The sequence below is a fragment of the Equus quagga genome, chromosome 2 (genome assembly GCF_021613505.1).
Source record: "Equus quagga isolate Etosha38 chromosome 2, UCLA_HA_Equagga_1.0, whole genome shotgun sequence".
Lineage (NCBI taxonomy): Eukaryota > Metazoa > Chordata > Mammalia > Perissodactyla > Equidae > Equus > Equus quagga.
Genome location: NC_060268.1, coordinates 52,071,124 through 52,094,171, shown reverse-complemented (window position 1 = coordinate 52,094,171; position 23,048 = coordinate 52,071,124). Strand labels below are relative to the sequence as shown.

Here is a 23,048-nt window from a genome sequence, read left to right as displayed (position 1 = left end):
TTGGTTGGTAGTCTAGCTGGATTTAGAATCTAGGTTAAAAATCATCTTCCCTCAGATTTTTTAAAGTATCAGTCCATTACCTTCTAGCTTCCAGGGATGCTGTTAAGAATTCTGATGCTATTATGATATCCTTTCCTCTGTATATGTCCTGTTTATTTTTCTCTGAACATTTTCAGGACGTTTTCTTTGTCCCTGGTATTCTGAAATTTCACAATGACAAACTCAAAATCGGGCACTTCTATAAAACATGGATACAACATATTCCTTCAATTTGGAAATTCATGTCTTTAGTTCTATGAAATGTTCTTGTGTTATTTCTGTGATAATGTTTGGAGAACCATTTTATTTTGCTCTTGGTTTTTGCATCTAATATATTAGTAAGGTTGAATCTATTAGACCAGATTCCAGTTTTTCATATTTCTTTTCTCATCTACTTTTCAACTCTGTCTTCTTTGTTCTACTTTTTAAGAGACAGCCTCAACTTTTTTTAAAAAATTCAAGTATTTAATTTGTAATTTCCAATATCTCTTCCTTGTTCTCTAGTTGTTTCTCTTTCATAAATGTTATTCTTATTTTAGACATGAAATAGCTTGTCTCTCTTTCTGAGGACTATAACTTTTTTTTTAAAAAAATGTTTCCTCTGCTGTCTGCAGCATCGCAAAGTTTCTCTTTTCCTGTTTGTTCTGGTCCCTTTCATGTTGAAGGCTTTCCTAACATGACTTGGATCCTTGGCTGCCTGATCCTATTTAAAGATTTAAGAGTGAAATACTAAAAGGAGATTGAAAGCTCTGTATATGTGGAGAGGAGTTAATAGCTGGTGAACTTCAAGAAATGGGGGGCGGGGGGGGGGAGGGCACACCAAGCTTTCCACTGGGGACCCACACATTTCAGTATCTGGGGGCATTTTTTTCTGAAGCTGTTCAATTTCTCAAGAAAAGAATCCTGCAATCCACTGGATGGTGGCATCATGGGGCAGCGCAGGGGACAGCATGGAGGCCCCGCTCTTATTTGATTCCCCTGTTTTCAGTCACCCACACCCCCTTCCAACTTTATTCCAGTTCAATTTCTCCAGAGAACAGACCCCAGTCTGCTGCTGGGGTGGGGACGGGGGCACGGGCAGATGGGTGCTCAGATATCCAGGGTGCAGAGGAGACCCTGGAAGTCTAACTGCTCTAGTTCTCAAGGCTCTTAAATCATGCCCTCTATGCTGGCTCCTCACCCTGCCTTCCGCAGTAACCCGTGCCTTCCATCTGAGCCTCTCAGCAGTTCTGCAGGCAAATTACTTCATTTCTATATTGCCGGCCTTCAGGCTGACGCAGCCGTCCCTGCACTACTTCAATATTACGCCTCCATTTGCTTCAGAGCGCTCCTCCGCCAAGTCTCCGTTGCCATTCTTTGTCTTTGTGGGTTTAATTTTCATTCCTTTACTATCTTTTGAGTGAGATTTGGAACAGGAGCTAACTAGCTTATCTAGCTTGACGAGGCTAATAATATTCGTGAAACACTTTGAGACCAGCACAAGAACAGCAAATGTGCCTTAAAGTGATGAAGGCCAAAGCATGAAGGCCAAGACCAAAAGGACCAGATGTGTCTTGATCCCTTGTTTCCAAGCAGCGCTGGCCATGTTTTATTCTGGATCTCTCAAAGTTTGTGTATTCATTAGAGTTTATAACAAATATTTTTTTAACAGAAGTGCTTCTGTACAAATTTATCCACCGTGATGCTTTTTTAAAATGGTATTTACTAAATGAGGTCACTTTACTCACCCATAATCTCTTCTTCTGCTGACTCTGACTTTTCTATGAAAATATTTCTTCTAATATTTATTAATAAAATCCTTTTCTAGGGTTTCATAGTCCTTTTCATTAGTTGCTGCTACTACAGTCAACACTAATTACATTTCAATCTTTGAATAAGGCCACTTGGTTTATTACAATCTTAGCTCCCTGTTAGCAAATTAATCCGCATATTTGAATTTCATGAAACGTTCACAATTTACATTTCCTTGACAACAAACCTCAATCCAATATTTTCACAGAAAGACATTTCTCAGCTGGACACTGTCTTAAGCAAATATGGATTTCCTTCTCAATCACAGTGTAAACACTGAATTAATGAATGGATTTAAGGACGGCTATTCTCTGTGGTCAGACACCAGGCCACGTCACGATCCTACTGCGCTCCACAGCCACACTTGCTCAGTCGGGGACTAAGTCCAACCAAGGGCTTACATAATTTTGCAGTAAATGCTGACCAATTGCCAGGATGTAACATTGTGGCACTTGGCAAATGAAAGTGGTGTTTTGGAGTGGAAATAATGCTTTTGGAAAAGATCGCTAAATGATGATAATTGCTTTAGTTAGCAAGATCAATGAGTATGTTTATGAGTAAGAACAAAGAGCTTAGCACTTGGAAGAACTATGAACCTATGCCAGATAGAAACATTTCCTCTCTCTGGGCCATCACATGTTATCAGCTGAGCACAGAGATTAGTCACAATGCTGGGCCACACATTCCCGGCCTCACCACTCTAATCCCTGTGGCACCTCCAAGACCTGGAAGCATAGTCAGCAGCCATTGCAGAGGCCCTCATGGCTACCACGGATATGCAGCCAGGCAAGTCTGCCCTCCGTCCCGAGGACAACAGTCCCCGGTGGCCAGGCCAGGCTGGGCCAAGCACCCAGCACAGCACCTGGCACAGGGGAGGGACTCCATGTACACAGACTTAGAATGAAAAATTCTGTTTTATCATCCAAGTCATTTCAAAGAGCACCTAAAGGAAGGGTGGGGAGCTAATGAGCCTCAGCGCAGTCTTCATCTTAATTCCAGGAAATCAGAAGGGAGCCACAAACCAAAGAGTAATTCCTGCCAAATGGGATTTGGTGGTTGGCTGGTTCCGAGAGAAGCCATTGCCAGTCTGAGGATACATACCAGTTATAACTTCTAAAGAGTGGACAAAACTTTACTCCTAAGGACTTGCTTGTAAGTCTGGTGGGAAGACATGAATTTTGTGTGGGATATCCACATTGAAACCTCAACTAGATAAAAGTAAAAAATTAGAGTTTGGAAAACCCAAGATTAGCAAAACGCGTACTGGTTTTTCCACGTAGTCCCAAACACGACAGAAAGAGGTAGCCTTACCTAAACTGAGCTTTATTTGCTTGCTTGCTTTCTCCTTTCTTTCTCCCTATCTATCTCTCTGTGCTGTAGCACTAACACAGGAAACTGACCAAACTTAAGATTTCAAAGGAAATGTCTCACACAGTCAAGCCTTCCGAACTCCCTGGGAAAACAAGTTCAAAAATAAACTTGGAGGTTTCAGAATGACAGCAGAGTTGCTGTCTACTTTACACAGTTCAGTATGGTTTGAATCTCTTTAAATGAGCATGATGACCAAAATTTTTTCCACAAACATAGAAAAATTAAATCTTTAATATTGAGTGCTGCAGCTTCCCCCTAAACCCACCCAGCTTGCACAAAAAGGAGAGTGGCAAAAGGGAAAAGAAAAGCCTGCAAGAAGGTCCTCTTCTACTAGGGCTGGAGATCCTGGAGGATCACGAAGACCAGGGCTCATGGGACTAACTAATCTGACCACATGAGAATGGAGCGTGGGTGTCACGCTGGACCTCCTGGGACCCTCCCCACACCTCTGGAAGTCCACTCCCTTCCTTTCCCCATGAAGGGTCTCCCACCACATCAGTCTCTGCTCCATTTCTGTTGGTTCTGATCCCAATCCTCTTTTCTTACCTGATTAGCAAAAGTATTACCACTTAGTGTATGGTGTTCTTATATCGCCAAGTTTAATTTTAAAATTCAGTGATTGGTTATCTTATATTCCACATGGTCTCTGAAAAAACATAGAATTCATGTCCCTAAAATGTTTAAGATATGTTATTCATCCTTTCTCACCTCTGAGCCCTGAAATGATTTCTAAAAGTTCTCCCGCCGATGCAGAGCTAAGCTATAGAAGTCTGCAATTCTGAAGATGAGTAACGGAGCCTAACATCCAGGTGCAGGGGCACGGACTATGTCTACCATTTGACTCAGCTCAAATCCTGACTCTGGACAAGTTCTTTAACTTCTCTGAGTGTTCTCCTACCTCTGAAGTCAGATTATTAATAATGACTTCATAAAGTAATTGGGAAAATCAAATCACATATTGAATGCTAAATGAAACAACAGGATATAACAAATGAAAAAAATTCCAATGTGGCATTTATGGCCATAAGAAAGCTGACTTTGATCATAAAATGTTTTTAAATACTTTGAGGCCGAAGCTAAAAACTCCACTGGTTAACCAAACAGCATTAACCACCAACATCCTGAAATAATTTATTAACTAATTAAGAAACCAGAGGGCTGAGAATCTAAAGTACAGTGCTGTGTCCACCGTGGAAATTTAATAAATAATTGTTGGCTAAATAAATGAATGTTTTTATGTTGCCAGGTACACAGAAAAGATCTTAACCAGAAATAAGAGACCTATGACATTTGTGCTGTAGTTTCCCATAAGGAGCCTAAGCCCAAACGCGTCCATACAAGGTTGGTGCGTTTTCCCTCTAAGCCCAACTCTAGCTTCAGAATCCTCCTCAACACTGAAAAGCTCTTCAGACTCAGTTCATACCTTATGCTCACATTCACGTTACCGACATTAACACAATGCTATCAGGCCACCAAGAGGAAGGTACCCAGCAAGAGAAGCTTCTGTCCTTACACAGTTTCTACAACCTTTACTTTCAACATTTTTTTCTCCAGTAAAATGCTATCTCCTTTCAGCTACAAAAATCCTGCTCTTTCTCCCAGGCTCACCAACTCCAGCAATCTCTGCCGTCTCTGGCATTCTAGTACACAGTCAGTTCTACTCAGTTCAGCACAAGCTCTTTCATAGATCAGTTTTGGCCCAACAACTACATTTTAGGTTTTTTCAACTGATTCTGAGTCAGACATGCACGTCATCCCCCCACGGTGCCAGGCAAGTGAGGAGCGCTTCCTTTATATCATAATGTCTGGTCAGATCCTCGCAACCCCTCCCCAGTAAGGGATTCTATTTCCTCCCCCTTTAGAGAGGTGTCAACTCTGAGGGCTGGTAATGTCCCCAAGGTCTCACACCAGGCTCGGAGGCAGCACCAGGATTTAGACCCAGACCTTCTGTCTCTAAGACCTGAGCCCTTTCTTGAACAGGGACCACGTTTTCATTTTTCGGCCTCCCACGGTCTCTGGTACAGTTAGGCTGACATGGGCATCAGACAGCTGTGGACGTGGACCAACCTGCATCTCTATGTCCCTCTGCATTGGCAGGCCAGCAAGGCAGCTTCCTGTCTGTCAGATCTCAGTGGAAGTGTCACTCCTCAAGGGGGCCTTCCTCTTTGCCATTTTCCCAGCATCCAGAACAGTATCCTGCACATAGCAGGTGCTGAATGAATACAGGAATGAATGAACTAATAAATCACATAAACGCACAGCTCTTTGACTCCCCTTTTAAAATTCGAACAATTTTTTTTCAAGTCAAGATTTTCCATACAAATCCCATATGCCCATCCTGTAGGCACACCACTACCTCTGGCTGGAATATGTTTAAAACACCAGAATCTGATCGTCAGCATCATTGCGGCTTTTCTTCCTGCCTCCAGGCGCCACGCTCACAAGATATGTGTTCCAAAAGTAGAAAATAGGCCCTGGGGTTATCAAGCATCTCTGAAGGGGAGTAAAGCGACACTGGGGAATTTCAACAATGCCAGCTGTAGCAAGCCCGAGTCCCTAAACTCCTCAAAGAGGATTTCTGCAAAGTGAGTCCCAAAGCTAAATATCCTCCCCTGGAATATATGTTATGCCTTCTGTAAAGTCCCTCTTCTTGGTCACTCAAAACAAGATCAAACCAGGGAAGCTTGTCCATCTTTGTCTTCATCAGAGAAAAGACTGAAGGAGTCAGCATCCTGAGCAACCTTGGCCATATGACTGCCAAACCAGAGCGACCTGGAGAGAGCTGGCAGCAAGCAGACTTACTCCTCCCTGCGGGCATCAATTCACAAGCCAAGCAAGTCTCATCAATGGATCCGCCAGTTGTTTGTAGGGGATCCAGAAAGACTATGCTATAAATGACAGGCACCAGGATTTGTCCACAGAAACCTACTGAGTATCATATAGCGTGACTGTTAAAAACAAACAGAAAATAACACTGTGTAGTCACCCACAATATCAAAAAATGAAATTAAAATAAACCCTCTAAAATAGAAACCTAGCAGACTCCCACATGTGTAAATTCAGGTTGTCTGTACCACCCAAGTTTGATGACACCAGTAGTCTGATGAACTCTTGGGTGGGCAACAGGGGAAGGGGGACTGTCCCAGACCCCAAAGTCATGCCGAACATGTTATATCTTGTTCTCACCAGTTACTTAGGTAAATGAAGAACGGAGGGTTCTTTCAGATCTTCTGAGCATTTTTGAGGTCCTCGGCTCCCTTTCTCCTTTCCTAAAGCCCTCCCATGCCATCCCTAACTTCACATTCTGCTCTTCGTCTTCTGCCCGAGTCTCCCTGGTTTCACAGCTCCACACAGCTGGGCTCGTTAGTACAAGAGTCTCAGATTATATTTGGAAGTTGCTATGGTAAGAATGTTTGTGTCCTCGCAAGATTCATATGTTGAACTCCTCACCCCCAAAGATGATGGTATTAGGAGGCTGAGGCTCTGGAAGGTGGTTAGGTCATGAGGGTGGAGTCATTGTGAATGGGACCAGTGTTCTTATAAAAGAGACTCCACAGAGCTCCCTAGTCCCTGCCCCCATGTGAGCACACAGCGAGAAGGCGCCGGCTATGAACCTGGAAGAGGTCCTCAGAAGAATGCCCCCTGCTGGCGCCTTGATCTTGGACTTCCAGCCTCCAGAACTGTGGGAAACCGATTCCTGTTATTTATAAGCCATCCAGTCTGTGGTATTTTGTGAGAACAGCCTGAAGCGACGAAGACAGAAGTGAACAGGATATAAACAAACACATACCTTCAAATGAAATGTGTGTGGAAGGACCGTTCAAGTCTCTTTCAAAGCAAGAACTTGTCTCCCTCTTGGGCCCCATTTCCTAAGTGCAGAATCCCTTCCTCTCTGGTGTCTAGGAGTCAGGGGACGGCAGAAGGGCCTGGGGCAGAAGTTAGAACTGGGAGCTTCTGACTGCATAGCCTCCTAACCCAGGCCCTGGCGTGGATGGGTAAAGGCCATCCATTCTATTACCTTTATTTTATATTTAAATATATTTATTTTATACAGATGTCTCCAGTAAGGAAATTTCACAATTTATGATGTTTCTCAATAGTCAGAAATTGAATTAGCAATCAGAAATTGAAGTTTCAATTATATAAATAAAAGTATTATATAATTTAGCCTTTTAGGCTTTGTCAGTATATAGTTTTGTATTCATGTGAATATGGATATTTTTAAATGTCACTATCTTGAAAGCATACTAAAATTTAATAGTCCACTCAGAGCCTATCCTATCCTTATTTTGTTAAAAATAGCTTTCCACAAGCATTTCGAGAAGTTAAGACCTATTTCTAGGAGCCCTGTCCTCGGTCGCATCTTCACTACTGATTAATAGCTATTTTAGTCTTTCACAAGCTTGACATACAGAAAAAATTCTCAAAGACCCTTAGTATTCACTTAATGTATGAATATTAAACTATTATAGATCATGTCACCATAAAAACCAAAACAAATCTGCATATTAAATACAAACAATTATAAAACCCATACAATTCAAATTCACAACATGAATTTAATAGGCAGGATAATGTTCATTTTGCTGAAACCAAATCACCATATGCGGTACGAACAGGAAGACACCAACCACAGCAGGCAGGCCTTCATGATTTCATCGTGCACACATTACCTTGTGCAATTTTCTGTGACCTCTTTTTATGCAAACTACTATGAAACCTTCATTTGTGCAGACTGCCATAAAAATATCAGGTCTTCACACGGTGTGATGGCCTCATTTACATGTCCGATCCATCTCAGTTCTTTTCCAATAGTTGGAATTAAACTATTGATAATTAAACTAGTGATAATTAAAATACTGTACTAGAACCTGAAACCCAAGCATTATGAACACGGCTATTGGAATGAAGTGGTAGCATCTAGTGGTCACCCAGCTCATTCAGGATATGCTGATACTAATGTTTTATTTAATCACTAACTAAGAGCCTATTACTGTGCTAGGCACTCTTCTACAGCACTTACATGGAGAGACAGTCCTGCACTACAGAACTTACATTCTGGTAGGGAGAGAAAGATAATAAACAAGAAACACATAGTGACAAGTGCCATGAAGAAAATGAAGTAGTGTAAGGAGAGAACGAGGTGGTGGTGGCGAAGGTCCATCTGAGATATGGTGGTCAAGAAAGGCCTCTCTGCGAGGGAACATTTGATCTGAAAGAGATAATGAGATCTTTCAAGCCATGCGAGTGCCAGGCTGAGAGAGCAGCAAGTTTAGAGCTCCTGAGAAAGGAATGTGCTAGGCAAATCAAAGATCAACATGAGAGCCAAGTTGGCCAGAACACAGTGGGAAATGGGGAGGGAAGGACAGGTGAGGGCAGAGCAGTGGGCAGAAGCTAAATCAGGGGGTCTATGGGCCTCAGTAAGGACTCCGGGTCTTATCCCAAGTGGGCTGGGAAGTCAACAGAAAGAGTCAAGATGTTATTTAAAGCCAGGGGCTGGATGAGCTTAGCTAGGAAATAATGCAGATAGAGAAGTTGAGGACAGAGCTCCAGCTCCTTGCTGCACAGCACGCTCCATAGACCAGCAGTAACAACATCACCTGGGAGCTTGTTAGAAATGCAAAATCTTCTGCTGGCCTCCTGCCAGACCCACTGAGTCATTATCTGCATTTAACAAGATCCACAGGAGGGTCCAGGCTCTAGCACAGTCAACACTGAGCAGTCAAGAAGAGAAGGAGTAGGCAAAGACAACTGAAAGGAACAGCCAGTGGCACCGGAGGAAACCAGGAGAGTGAGATGGCCTAGAAGCCAAGAGAAGCTGGTGTTTCAAAAGGGAAGGAGTGGTCAAATAAATCAAACACTGCTAATAAGCAGATGAAGACTAGGAAACCATCATTGTATTAGGCAGGATGGAGATCAAAGGTGACCTTAACGAGAACTTTCACTGGAGTGGAAGGCATGAAAGCCCAACCAGAGTGGGCTAACATAAGAATGGAGTAAAGACAATTCTTTCAAGGAATGGTAACTATCACAGAAATGAAAACGTACAAATAAAAGGCTGTCACGGAAAACTTAGATGTCTCCCTTACCCATCCCAACTCTGCCTTCCCCGTCAGTACAAAATCTCTGTATTTGTTTCCTCTCCCCAGGAACGTGCTTGCAGCCTGGGGGGTGTAAATGAAATGCATAACCTGGTCCTCATGCTCAAAGCACTCTAAGCCAGACCTCACCTACTTTTATGGAATATTACTTTTTTCCCCTCCCTCTGGCATTTGCCTATTGTCCTGTGTTGCATCTGAACCTCTAAGGGTGTACCAAGAGCAGCTGAACAGGTATGGTCTGTGTTTAATTAAGACCAATTGCAGAAGCATACAGAAATATCTTTTCACCCACAACTAAAATATACAACTATGTACCAGGGGGCTTTGGGGAGAAAAAGGAATAAAATTTAATAATCTTAAAAAAAAAAAAAAAGACTCTAACCCAGAAAAAAGTCACTCGTTTTCCCATTCCTCTACAGGACCCCTTGACCTACTAATGCCCATCTGGGTCCCATTCCAGGTAGAGTGGAACCTACAGGGAACCACAGTCTAAAGGTAGAAAGGCCTTCAGAGACCATCTAACATACTCCTGATTTCCGTTACATGAGCCACTGTCAAGCTCCCTAGTTCCCAGTTTTTAGACCCAAACCTCTGCTCTGGGATCCACTGCCATCCCCAGCATCACTTCTGCCATGCCAGTAACACAGCAAGAGCGATTCCAGTTTACTTTCCTCCACCTACACCCAGTGCTGGCGTCAGGTCCCTCATCTGTCCTAGTGTCCCGCAACATGGAGCAATTCTTTAGTTCGCAATAATAATAATAATGTAATTAACTCTTAAATACTTGTACTATGTACCAAGTGTTCTTCTAAATGCTTGTATTTTGAACATTAACCTACTCTGAACGGTGATGTCCAAAACTAACCTCGGGACATTAGCCTAATGTTGAACATTAACACACACACTTTAATTTGGGTGGTTAACAGATGACCCCATCGAAAAAAAATTGCAAAAAGAGAGAAAGTACTGAAATGTCATTTTCTTATATGGGCTAAATTTAGAAAAGTTTTCTACTAAAAACCAAAGTGCAATTTGTTATCCTGGGTAGACCTCTCCAAGGGGAGCCTTGTCTGAGTCTTGGCAGTGGAAATCATGGTGTGAAGCCCCAGACAAATGCACCACATGCTCTTTGACTGTCCTGGAGGCGGCAGGAAGCAGACATCCTATCAAAACAAGTGCCAAGTTGTAAAATGAAGTAGGCAATAAAAGTAAAAAAATTTTTAAATCCTGCACATGAAAACCACCACTTTCAAAAAAGAGAAAAAACTGAAGAGGAAAAGGAAGAAACACAAAAAGGAGACAATGAAAGGAAGTCCCTCCCTGAAAGTTAAGAGGTTTTTTTAAAAAAATCTGGGGCCACAAACTTCTCTCAAGCCTTGGGCTTCCTTTTGTTTCTTACACCAGCGACAGCTCATAAGGCTTTTCTACTTGTAGGAAGTGAGCAGAGAGTCGCTAGGAGAAAACACGATGAACTGTCTAAGAAGCTAAAAACATTTAACAACAAGAGGAGAACGTTAAGAACCCACAATCACCATCCAAGAGAAAAACCTGCCTCAAGGAAGCTGAGCCTTTTAATTTGGACCTTCTAACAATCACTCACATCCATATTGCAATGTTATAGTTTACAAAGTATTTCCACATTCACAAACGAGGGCAGGGCCCCACTAGAGGACCCAGGAGTACATGATGCTGTACAGCTGACCACAATGAAGAGCTGGGACTTGAATCCAGCTCTGAGCTATCCATGAGAGTGCACTTTGACCCTTCCCAGAATGCTTCTTGCTTTTAAAACCAGGCCCTCCTGCTCTTACGTAGGCTAGGTAGATTCAGGGAAAGGGATTATGTTTTCCTCCAAATAGGTAATTATACTCTTTCCACTGAGAAGCATTCCCTCAATCCTAATGCTGGTTTTTGCCATAGCATCCCATCCTCTGACAACTCCAATAAAGAGGACTTACCCTGGAGCTCCCACATCTAAAAGCACCACTAAGAACATTACCTGGACCCATCTCCTACCCCAGATGCATTGGAGGAAAGAGGCATCCCTTTGCTGTTTAAAGGTAGCAAGGAAACTGGGGAATTTGGTTTAAGAAAGGGCTCCTCAGCAGCCCAGGGGTGCCTATCCTGTTTCTACACACAACACTGTGTTAGCTCAGGCTGCCACAACACAATACCATAAACTGAGTGACTTAAACAGCAGACGTTTATTTCTCACTGTTCTGGAGGCTGGAAGTCCAAGATCAAGGTGCCGGCCAATTCAGTTCCTGGTGAGGGCTCTCTCCTGGCTTGTAGATGGCAGGCTTCTCACTGTGTCCTCACGTGGCCTTTTCTCAGTGCATGTGTGTGGAGAGATCTCTCTCTTCATCTTCTTCTAAAGCCTCTAATCTCATCATGAGCGCCTCACCCTCATAACCTAATCTAATTACTTCCTAGAGGCCCCATCTCCAAATATGGTCACATTGAGGGTTAGGATTTCAACATTTGCATTTGGGGAGGAGGACACAAACATTCAGTCCATAGCAAATGTGTAGGAACAAAAGCAAGCAGAGGGAGAGAAGATTACAAGAATCCCATCATCCAGCAGCACCCAACATTTGGTTGACAGAAGAAAAGGACTTGTTCATAAGCTTTCTCTAATTCAGTTCCCTGATGACTGAGTCTTTATCTTGCCATTTCTCTCTTTTAAAGAGCCATCAGACCAAAAGAATCTAACTGTATTACAAACACAGGAAACAACCTCACCAAAAGCGGGTGAGAGGAAAAGGTAATGAGCTAAGTAACTCTAGAAGTGAGCGGGGTCTGTAAGACCAAAAGCAAAAGGACTAGACATATTTTACTGTCATTGATAAAGTTGTTTCCCATTGAGGGATGGGGGGTAACAATGTGAAAACAGTGAAACCAGTGATCTGAAACCACTGCACATGTACACTGGAATCAAACAATTAAGCAAATGGATGGCAGCTGGTGGGAGCCTTGTTTCTCACTGCTGGAGTGGGAGGTTATAGATACACAAGGGGAGAAGCCTAGAATGATCCATGTGATAATGAAGTCAAGGTGGAAACATCAGTATAAACTCATGCTTAGCTTAATATAGATACAGATGGTTACACATTTATAAATATGCTTATATACAGTATACACATGTATTTCCTTGCTCTGTCAGCTGAGAGGGCCTAGAAGAACACCCCAGCAGCAAAGAGCACATCTAGCACCCAGACCTTTATTTCTAATACTAATAAATTCTCCAACAAAAGGAACCAGGGCTCCTTGAAGAAATGGCTGGTTCTAGGACTAGAGCACAAAATATACAAGATGAGCCTGGAACATCTTATAGTGTCAGAAAGTAAGGAAGTGCTTTAAAAAAAGAAAACACCAACAATGCCCACAATGATCGAGGTATTTCAAAGAGACATGGTGCTCCCAATGGCCAAAGCTGGAAGACTTTGAGCAACAAAATAAAGTAGCATCGGATTAGAACCCAAAGGATAAAAATTAATATCCATGTGTGCTTACTGATATAAGCAAATGATTGAATAAATACATAAATGGGGAAAAACACACAAATCTCCCATGCAGAAGAATTCCGAATAATTGATTTAGATACTCTGCTCCAGAGGAAAGGGAATATAACCCCTTACTCTCTAAGTGTAGGCTGCACATAGTGACTTCTATCCAGAGAGGACAGTATGGAAAGAAAAAAGAACAACTTTACAGTGGAGAAACCTGACACACACTACCTCAGCTTGGTCCATACTTTACCAAGATTGACATCGATAGTAATAAGTCATATTAATAGTGTGCATTGGGATGAAAATGGCACTTTACCTCTGTGGTCTTCCTCTCCGAAACCTCTAGCCCTAGTGTCATCATGAGGAAAGCATAAGACAAATTCCGGTGGAGGGACATCCTATAAGATACCTGACCGTGCTTCTCCAAGCTGTTAAAGTCACCAAAAACAAACAAAGTCTCAGAAACTATCACATCCAAGAGGAGCCTAAGGAGACATGACAACTAAATGTAATATGGGATCCTGGAACAGAAAAAGGACTTTAGATAAAAACTAAGCAAATCTGAATAAGACTCTAGCTAACAATAATTTAGCAATATTTGTCCCTTAATTCTGACAAATCAAATGTAATGTTGTTAATAATAGAGGAAACTGGGCTGGGGGGTATATGGAAACTCTCTGTACTATCTTCACAATTTTCTCATAAATCTGAGACTCTTCTAGAATACAACGCTTTTTGTTTGTTTGTTTGTTTGTTTTTTTGGAGGAAGATTAGCCCTCAGCTAACTACTGCCAGTCCTCCTCTTTTTGCTGAGGAAGCCTGGCTCTGAGCTAACATCTGTGCCCATCTTCCTCTAGTTTATACGTGGGACGCCTACCACAGCATGGCTGCCAAAGCAGTGCCATGTCCGCACCCGGGATCCGAACCAGCGATCCCCGGGCCGCCGAGAAGCGGAACGTGCGAACTTAACCGCTGCGCCACCGGGCCGGCCCCAATACAACGCTTTTTTTAAGTAACTTTTTTTAAAAAGCCACCAAGCGTCAAAGCCACTACTGTGGTCAGTGTGGTCACTCCAGTGCCAATACTTGCGACTGCTGACTTGTCCTACCCCTCCGGCCTGCCGGGTGGCCAGAACGGAGATACTCATGTCCTTCAACAGGTCACTGGGCACACCATCCTCATTAGGTCTCAAAACACTGCTCCCGGATTAGACCTCTGCCAGGAAGAACAGGACAATTTTCCAGGACCCGGTGAACACAGAGCATCACATTCCAGGTACCTCAAGAGACATCCAGTGAGTGCCCGAGCTTGGAGTTCTGCACAAAGTAGGGTGTGAATATGATCTACGTGGTGCTAATTTATGAGCTGCGCACAGTTTCCCACAAGCCAAAGAGTAGAACTAAATGACTAAAAAAACTTGCAAACGGCATCGTGTGGGAAGGAGAAGGAACAAGTAGCGAGGTGGGCAAACACAGAAGATATACCTTCCTCCGAGAACATGGGAGCAGAGTTTAAATGGGGACATTAAACAAAACCTGTATACTAATGTTGCTTATATAAGCCAGAACTCTGCCCCCTTCCTCCTCCATCTCAGAGTCAAAGAATGTGCTTCTCCAAGAGAGAAAGATATTAATTAAATTTGCTTGGCCACGGGAAGCCACAGTGACAGGAGGCATGGAGTGGGGTGTTATTTGGGTTGAACAGAATGAGTGGCCAAGTTAAAACCCCACTTAAAACATTCCTTAATAAGCACCACCTGAAAATGCAGCTTCCTGACCCAAAGCCGGAAGTCTCCTTTCCCCCAGCCATGCTCTTCCCAGCTACTCCTCTCTTACGAATGCTTGTGGCCCTGATGTCTCAGACCCCCTGGACTGTCCCCTGCTGGAGCCCAGGTTACCACCACCCCTGCTTTGGTCTGGACCCAGTGCTGCCAAAGCCTCAAGCCACCCAGCTGAAGACAGTGTCTGCCACCCAACAACACAGCTCCAACCCAGAGGCCCACCAAATACCCAGGCAACATCTCCCCACATCCTCACCTAGTATCTCTTCTCACAGCAGCTGTATTTTCAGATTTCTATGATTTTTTATTTTAATTAATGCTGTCTCCCCAATCAGGCAGTAAGATCCATGAGTACAGGGACCATATTGGTTTTTGCTCACCATTTTGCCTCCAGTGCCCCACAGCATGCCGGACATAATGCAATTGTTTATGAATTAAATGAAGGAAGGAAGGAAAGAGACTCTTCCCCCAGCAATCTAAGACCACCAGAAGGAAAAAAGGACATTTCGATGAGTGGCTAGTACAGAGTTTGACCTTGGAACCAGCTTACCCATAGAAATGGTAGTATAAATAGTGATGAGGTATCTGGTGCTATTAAACAAACTAGATATGTAATTAATAGTACAGTAATAAATAATACTGGCCATTCATCGCTCATTTACCAAGTGCCAAGTACTATGCTAAGTAAGCACTCTTCATACATTATTCAACAACTCTGCCAGGTAGGTACTACTTATCACCATTTTGCTGGTGAGGCAACTGAGGCTCAGTGGAGTTATTTGCCCAAGGTCACCCAGAGAGCTGTGGCAGAGCCAGAAGTCATCTAGGCCTGACTCCAGAGTTCAGCTATATAACAGGTGCAACAGATGCTGGTTGGGGACCTGGGACCTAACCACCATTTATGACACTGAAACCCCAGGAAGATGCCTTCCAGCTCCAAACAATCAACTTATTGCAAAATAAATTTTCAGAGCTCATCAGGTTTGTAGGATGGGACCTCCTGCAGAGGATCATGAGGAGAAGGAAGGCTGAGGACGTGGCTACCAGGACAGCACCCAGCCAGGGTCGACTGAGCATCTCTGTGTGCACCCCAGCAGTAGACATGAAACCAGGTCCAAGGACACTCTGAGAGCAGGTGCCTCCAAGAGCAGGTGCTGATCTGGGTGACTTCCCAGAGTATCTCCAATTCAAACCAGAAGGAAGATGGCCAGCCCACAGCTGTAAGCCCAGAAGACAAGGAGGCCATGATAAGAGCAGGAAGAAAGGAGGTCATGAGAGGATGCTGGCTTAGTGAGAAGGGAGAGCAAAATGCAAAAGGCTATCCAGATTTCTAAGGGGAAAATGAGAACAGTCTCAACAACTTTGAAGAGGTGGTGAGCTGTGCTTCCAAAAGCCCTGGGAACAGAGACGTCCTCTGCCCACACAAACAGAGAGACTGGGCATGTCACCACCCTGAACTCTGACCCATAAGAAGGAATGGTGGACTTCTAGCCCAACATGTAAAGAAAGAGCTTAGACATTGTCACTCCCTTCCTCACAAGAAAAAAGCTTAACAAACTGAAAAGGATTGGCCACTCCATGGGGCCACCATGGGGATTAAAGGTGATGGTGAATGTGGAAGCACTTTTTCAACTGTAGACATTAAAGAAATACAAAGTGTCAAAACCATATTTCTGTGGGTTTTTTTTTTTAAATCCAACCTCTGATATATGAAGAGTATAAAAAACATGGCAATAGTTTCAGTCTACAAAAGCAGGTGGATTCTCCACACAAAGGCTCCAGAGTAGTGAGTCCAAGCATGGTGAAAGGACTCTGAGGAAGTGGCCATCTAAAAGTCTGCTCAGGGGTCATTGGGAAAAAATCATGAGGGACTGGCCTTTTTCCTTTTCTGGCAGGGCAGCTGAGTTAGGGGGCCAAAGAACTAGAACCACACGGCTGGATTTCCAAAGACACCATTAGGTTTCTCTTGGGGTCTTTGGGTCCACCAATATTTACCAAGAGCCCATCCCATGGAGGGCCCATATTGGGCCCTGAGGCAGACAGTGGTGATGAAGGAAGCGGGAAGACAGCAACAAACCACACGGCCTCCAAAGTGGGGCACAAGAGGCAGCTGAGAAGCTCATTACTGCACGGGGATGGGTGGCACGGGGAAGACTTTAAGGCAAGGAGGCATTTGCAACTTAGTGGCTTAAAACAACACACATTCATTTTTACTACAATGGAGTTCATCAGACGTCTCAGTAGGCTAAAATCTTGGTGTCAACAGGGCTGTGTTCCTTCTAGAGGCTTTGGGGGAAAATCTATTCCCTTGCCTTTTCCAGCTTCTAGAGGCTGTCTGCCTTTCTCAGCTCTTGGCCCCTTCCTCTATTTTCGAAGCCAGCAGTGTAGCATCCTCTCTCTGACTTTGCTTCCATCGTCATGCCCCCTTCTCTGACTCCCACTCTCCTGCTTCCCTCCTTCCCTTATAAGGACCTGTAAAGACACTGGGCCCACCTGGATAATCCAGGAGAATCTCCCCACCTCAAGGTCCTTAATCTAATCACACCCTTAAGCCATGTAAGACAACATATTCACAGATTCCAGAATTAGGATGTGGACATCTTTTGGGGGGCTGTTATTCTGCCTACCACATAAGTGGTCAGGGAAAGTCAACTCCCAGAAAAGAAAAAAAAAAATTCATGTTCAGAAAGAAGCAGGGATGACATGAGACCTTTTTTCACCTTCCCTGGTTCTGATTTCCCAAGGCTACAGCCTCCCGCCCTTGGGTTCCTTGAGACACCACTCATCTGCTCTGTCAGTTACCCCTGAAGATTCTTCACTACGCCCTTGCCCAAAACCACAGTGGTGGGTGTGGGATTTACGCCCATCTCTCTTTCCCCGTCAAGTTTGTGCCCTGAACCCCTAGAACAACAGGAACCCAGGAAACAGTGCATTGTGGGAGTGTTAAGGAGCTAAACAGATGAGCAGACTGGATGGATGGCTCAAGCCTATCAAAATGAAGTTCAACAGGGAGAATCAAAGGCCCTGAGGAAACCAACTATTTGACTGCAGGATGGGTGAGGCATAGAAGCAAACCTTGGGTGGCTTTTTTCTTTTTTTTTTAAATCTTGGAGGATCAAGGTGGATGACACGTTCACTGTGAGATGACTGTTGAGGACCACAGTGATCTCCGGAAATTATACATGCAGATTCAGCAGGACAGGGCCCTTACCCATACTGTAGACTCCCCTGAAATCAAGAACAACTCCCCGCCACAATTTCAGAAGTGTGTCCTTTCCGCCAAGCACACAGCCTCAGGGGAACACACAGGGAGTCCTGAGGACAAAGGGGCCACCAGCCCAGCAGTCACATTAGGCAGATAAAGCCTGCTGATCGTACTGTCAGAACCCCTCCCTGGTAATTTAGGGGTCCCTTCTGCTTGGGGCTGATCAGCAAGAGCCCACTTTAACAAAGGAGTGACCAGGATGACTTCAGGACCAAGGAGCCAAGAGAAGGCACCGGGTACAGAAGGAGGGGGACAGGGCTAAGAAGATGATAAACTGTCATCAAATACAAATACCAGAAGGGCTGTCATGTGAAAAGGGGATTACACTCGCTCTGTGTGCCTCCCAAAGTAAGAACAAGGAACAATGAGTAGACATGCCAGGGACACAAATTCCAATTCAATCTAAGTGGGAGAAGTTTTCTAACAGAGATGCCAAAAGATAAAGCGGGCTATTTCAGGAGACAATGAGTTACCCATCAGCACAGGAATGCAAACAGGGCGCAGCTGCCCATTCAGGCAGGTTTGAGAAGTGACTCTTGTGTCAGCCCCTCAATAAGGGCAGGGTCTTCCAAATCTGAGAGTCAATGATTTCACCTCATATTTACTCAGAAACAATCATCCATTTACAGACCCAGAGAAAACATGGAGATAATCACAGCAAAGATAGAAGCTCAGAGGTGAATTCGGTCAGGAACAGTCTTTAAGAGGGAAGAGGATAGCAGAACCACCAAAGAACCAAGTTTTCTCCCCCTCTTATCCTGTGCTTTTATCTGCACTGAATGCTGACTTGAGGATAAGTCTCTTACTGAGTGAAGCCACTCCTTCCTGTGGCCTGCAGCCTGGGTGCGGGCGTCCGGCCCACCCACCAGCAGACATCCACCGCCTGAGGGACTCCAGCCTGGACCAGAAATGAATGAGAATTGAGAATTACTTCAGGCACATCATGACGTCAGGCTTATCCCAAAACAAACTCACAACTATCATTAGCTGGTTCCCCTCTTGGCAGAGGAAGGAAGTCAACTCAAGCCTGTCCCAAAGGAAAACTGGGGATGTCACATTAAAAGGCTGTGAACATTAGTGGGGATTTGAATGCTGTTGAGCAATCAACAGAGAAGACAGAGATATGAGCCTTGACAGAATCTCCTCAAGAAGCACTGGATACTCATGGTTTAAAACATCTAACCTTTCAATTCTAGGAAAGAGGCAGAAAAGAAACATGAAGGCTCTCAAGGAGGTACTGCAAGATATTAAGAAACTCCACATAGAAGCTGAGCCAAAGGCCAAGGAAATTATCCACATCAAAGAGGAGAATGAAGAAAATAGTGAGAGCTGAACAGTACATGGCAGAAATGTCAGCACAGCTAAGCTGTAAGCTCCCTGAGGCCAAGGACAAGCAGATGTGGTGTTGGCTTCCGAGGGAGAGCACAGCTGGTTTTACAAAAACATGCACAAATGAATGCTGAGCCAGGAGGGGGTGGGACTTGAGGGGGTGAAGACAGCTGCTAGGCAGCTCCAGATGACTCTTGATTCTAGTACGAGATAAGCTTAAATTCTAATGATGACCATTCAGAACCCAGCTCATGTCAGAAAAATCTCTTGTTTCTACGGATGGAGCCCCTGCATATGACACGCCTCCAGAATATTTTTGAGAAAAACATCACCAAATAGCACCATCCAGTGTGGCAGAAATTTGATAAATTTTAGTAAATTCCTTCAAAGGTTGGGCTTTTTTTAAACTTGGTCTTTGTAATACAGTACGAATTATGTTCTCTAAACTGTTACAGCTTATTTTCAGACTCCTGTATTAAAATACAAAACTACAGATGCATTATCATTTTCAGGCAAATCTGATTTTCTCCACTGAATCTGAGAAGACACAAACATGATAAACCTCACTCTCTTAGTAAGAAAAGGATCGCATTTCATCTTTTACCCAAAGAGAAAAGAAAGTAAAGCCACACAAATGCATCGTGTTTAACACAAGATTTGAAGAACACCCTCATAGGCCATGATAAAATTAGAGGGCAGAAGTTTAATATTTTGAAAAAGCAGTATGCTAGGTTCTATTTACAGTTTCTCTAATAGTCTAAGACTTTTTACAGGTTTTTAACAAATAACACCAAAACAGGTATATTTAGATTGGATTTATTTTTTCCTCTCTCTCTTTCACTTGTTATTATTGAGCTTCCTCATATTCACTCCCCTCCACCCCAAAACGCAAACACAGAAAGACACATTGGGACCATGCAGACATGCTCAAAATGCCTGCCTAGAGAGAGAGAGGAAGCAATGGGAGGGCACCTGAAGCCCTCCTCCATCTATTGACTGAGCCTGCAGGGAGCAGAAGAGGACAAACGAGATGGCATGCGCCCAAGGGACCAAGCGTCATTTAGGTCACAAGCAGAAAGCCAGAGCTCCTGTCCCATGGTGCTATAAACATCTCCCACGTCGACTAAGGGACAGGATTTACAATTTACTGAGTGCCCACCTTGGGTGAGGCATCGTTTGGGGCCTAGGTGCCTACATCCACATTTAATCTTCCTAACAGTCTTGTAAAATGGGAAAACGGAAAGATGAGGAGCTTCAGTTTTGGAGGAGGTGATAGGCTGACAGAGGACAGAGCGGGAATCCTCAAGGCGTCTGGTCTGTCCCACTCGAAGTCCTTACTTGCCCACTTCACTAGACCATGCTACCTCCTCTGCACGCAGTCCTAATACTGCAAAGAGTGAATCCCCCTACCTAGGATGTGATCCCACTCTCCTGAAGGGGTGAGCGCTCACTGGTCAGAATCTGGAACCACCTTGGCTAAAATACCTTCGAGGCTGATGGCTTGTGCCTTTCATTTTCTAAAATGGAAGGAATCGTCACCACTTGTCAAGCTCAGAAAGGGGAAGGCCCTAATACAAGGCAGCATGCGGCAAAAATGCTCTGTGGGGAACTTTCTGTTCTAATTCCCTTCTAGTAGTTTGGATTTTCCAACCAAACAGGATTTTATTGGCTTGTTTCTCTACATTTTTCTCATAAGAAAAACAGCTGCCTGGTTAGACTCAACTTAGAACCACACCTACTCTTGTAGTAGCTTCCAACTGCCTAACAGCGCCAACAGTCCCAGGACCATTCGATCCTTTCTCAAAACCACCGACTTACGATGGGACTCGGCATCCATGTCAACCCCATCCCCTCTCAGTGACCTGGAAGCATCCTAGATTCTCCTTCATCCTTCTGCACGACACCAGTCAGTGATTGCTTCTTGCCGACTCTGCCTTCTAGAACATCTCAACAGTTCTTCCCCATTCCCACGCTGGCATCCTAATCTGGGGCGTCTATGGGTCTCACCTGGATGTCAGCAAGGGCCTCCCAGATTGTCCCTCAGCCTCCAGCCTCGTTTTCCTCCAACCATTCTCCAGACGACCTTTTGTCATCTTTTCAAATTTGTCCACTCACTCTTCCTTTGCGTTCAGGACAAATACAAGTTCCTGGGGCTGGCCCTGTGGCCAAGTGGTTAAGTTCGCACGCTCCACTTCAGCGGCCCAGGGTTTCGTCGGTTTGGATCCTGGGCACGGACATGGCACGGCTCCTCAAACCATGCTGAGGCGGTGTCCCAGATGCCACAACTAGAAGGACCCACAACTAAAAGTACACAACTATGTACCGGGGGGCCTTGGGGAGAAAAAGGAGAAACAAAATCTTTAAAAGAAAAAAAAATACAAGCTCCCTAGTATGGCATCCAAGACCTGGCCCCTGAGGATCATGGGCTACATGGGACTCCCCTACACAGGCTCGAGGGTCTCCAAAGGCACCATGTTCCATGGCTTCCACGAGCTTGCCTGCCTAAGCTCCACTCTTCTCAGGCCTCACCTCCCCTGATTCCCCCACCAGGTTTCCTGCCTTTTGTTCACACATACACACACACACACGCCCACACTGCTCAGCTCGGCCTAAACACTCACTGAAGCTGTCCCCTTACTTCTCTACCTCCCCATCACAGTCGGGGCTCCCAGAGAGCAGGGCCCGCCCCTTAATCTCTACAATGTTTAGTTCCTAACTGCCCTCAACGAATGCACGCAGCACAGGGGGTTGGAAGTCAAGAGGCAATTTTAAGAGCATACCCCCTCATAAAGAGGGAGCCGAGGACAGTCCTATGCTGACAGTTGGAAAAGTGCATAGTCTCCAGAAGTTTAGCTCTGGGACGACTGCCCAAACTTTGCTTTGGGGCTTAAAAGTCACATTTCTGAATAATCGGCTCTGTGAGTCCAAAGGGAACATCTGGGCAGTGAGCATTTGAAAAAAGAGATTCACCTCTGAGAGAGGCACGCAGGACAAACGTCTCCATCAAAGGAAATGATTTCAGCTTACAATGTTAGTGTTCATCATCCCTGATGTTTGGGGCCCCAGGGAAACCTAACTCTGTTTTCCCTTTACCAAAATAAACACATAACAGGGTGTGCTCTGTCCTCCGTTGCTTTTGGGAACCGACTTCTTGGGATAGACTGTTTTCTCTCCAAGGACCCCGCTCGCTGTGAGATGCAGCAGGACACGGATATTTAGTCAGGTCACTTAACTTCCACCCCACCCTCTCAGCTCCATGTCTTTGAAGATACTAAACAGAATAACAATTTTTTAATACTTTCAGACACGGAACAAACTGTCAGAATCCCTTTTTTGAACTTAAAAATGTAAATATCACCAAAAGAGGGCCTTTTTTTTCAGTAGCAAAAAGGCTACATGTCATCCTAATGAGCTTTCCGAGAAGAAATCTCACCCACCCTAGGCCTATTTTTCATAATCATTTGTTTAAACACTTTTTGGGCGGTAAGACCAGCATCAATTCGGAAAACAATGCAGACGAGTTGTTTGCCTCATCATACTTGCTAAAAACAAATAAAGAAAGAAAAAATAAACCCAGACATCAGGTAAGTTATAGCAAGTGCTAAAAGTTAGTTCTTGCTGCCATAACAGAATGTCTTTACACTCCTCATGTATAAAGAAAGACATCTGGGAAGGCCACCTCCCCAAAGCAGAGGCCATGACTAGACACTGCCAGCAATAAGCAGATGATCCAACAGTTACCCCCAGCAGACAAGAAAACTAGTCACAGGGACAAGTGGCCCAACCTTCCAAGTGGCCTGTGAACCAACCAGAAATGAGACAACAGTCATAAATTCCAGTATCAACTAGTACAGTAAGCACTA

At 44.3% G+C, this 23,048-nt stretch overlaps 1 protein-coding gene across 3 annotated transcripts in view; it reads right to left on the bottom strand.

The window, feature by feature from the left end:
- CGNL1 (cingulin like 1) overlaps positions 1-23,048 on the bottom strand; it is a 152,365-nt gene that overhangs the window by 101,564 nt on the left and 27,753 nt on the right. Inside the window, exon 1 of one of the 3 annotated variants that reach the window (XM_046652004.1) lies at positions 18,663-18,752. The exons of 1 other annotated variant lie outside the window; for it this stretch is intronic. The gene's annotated coding sequence lies outside the window, so the exon portion shown is untranslated. Of the gene's footprint in view, positions 1-18,662; positions 18,753-23,048 lie in introns of those variants that run through there. One more of the 3 variants, XM_046652002.1, reaches the window with a different exon arrangement.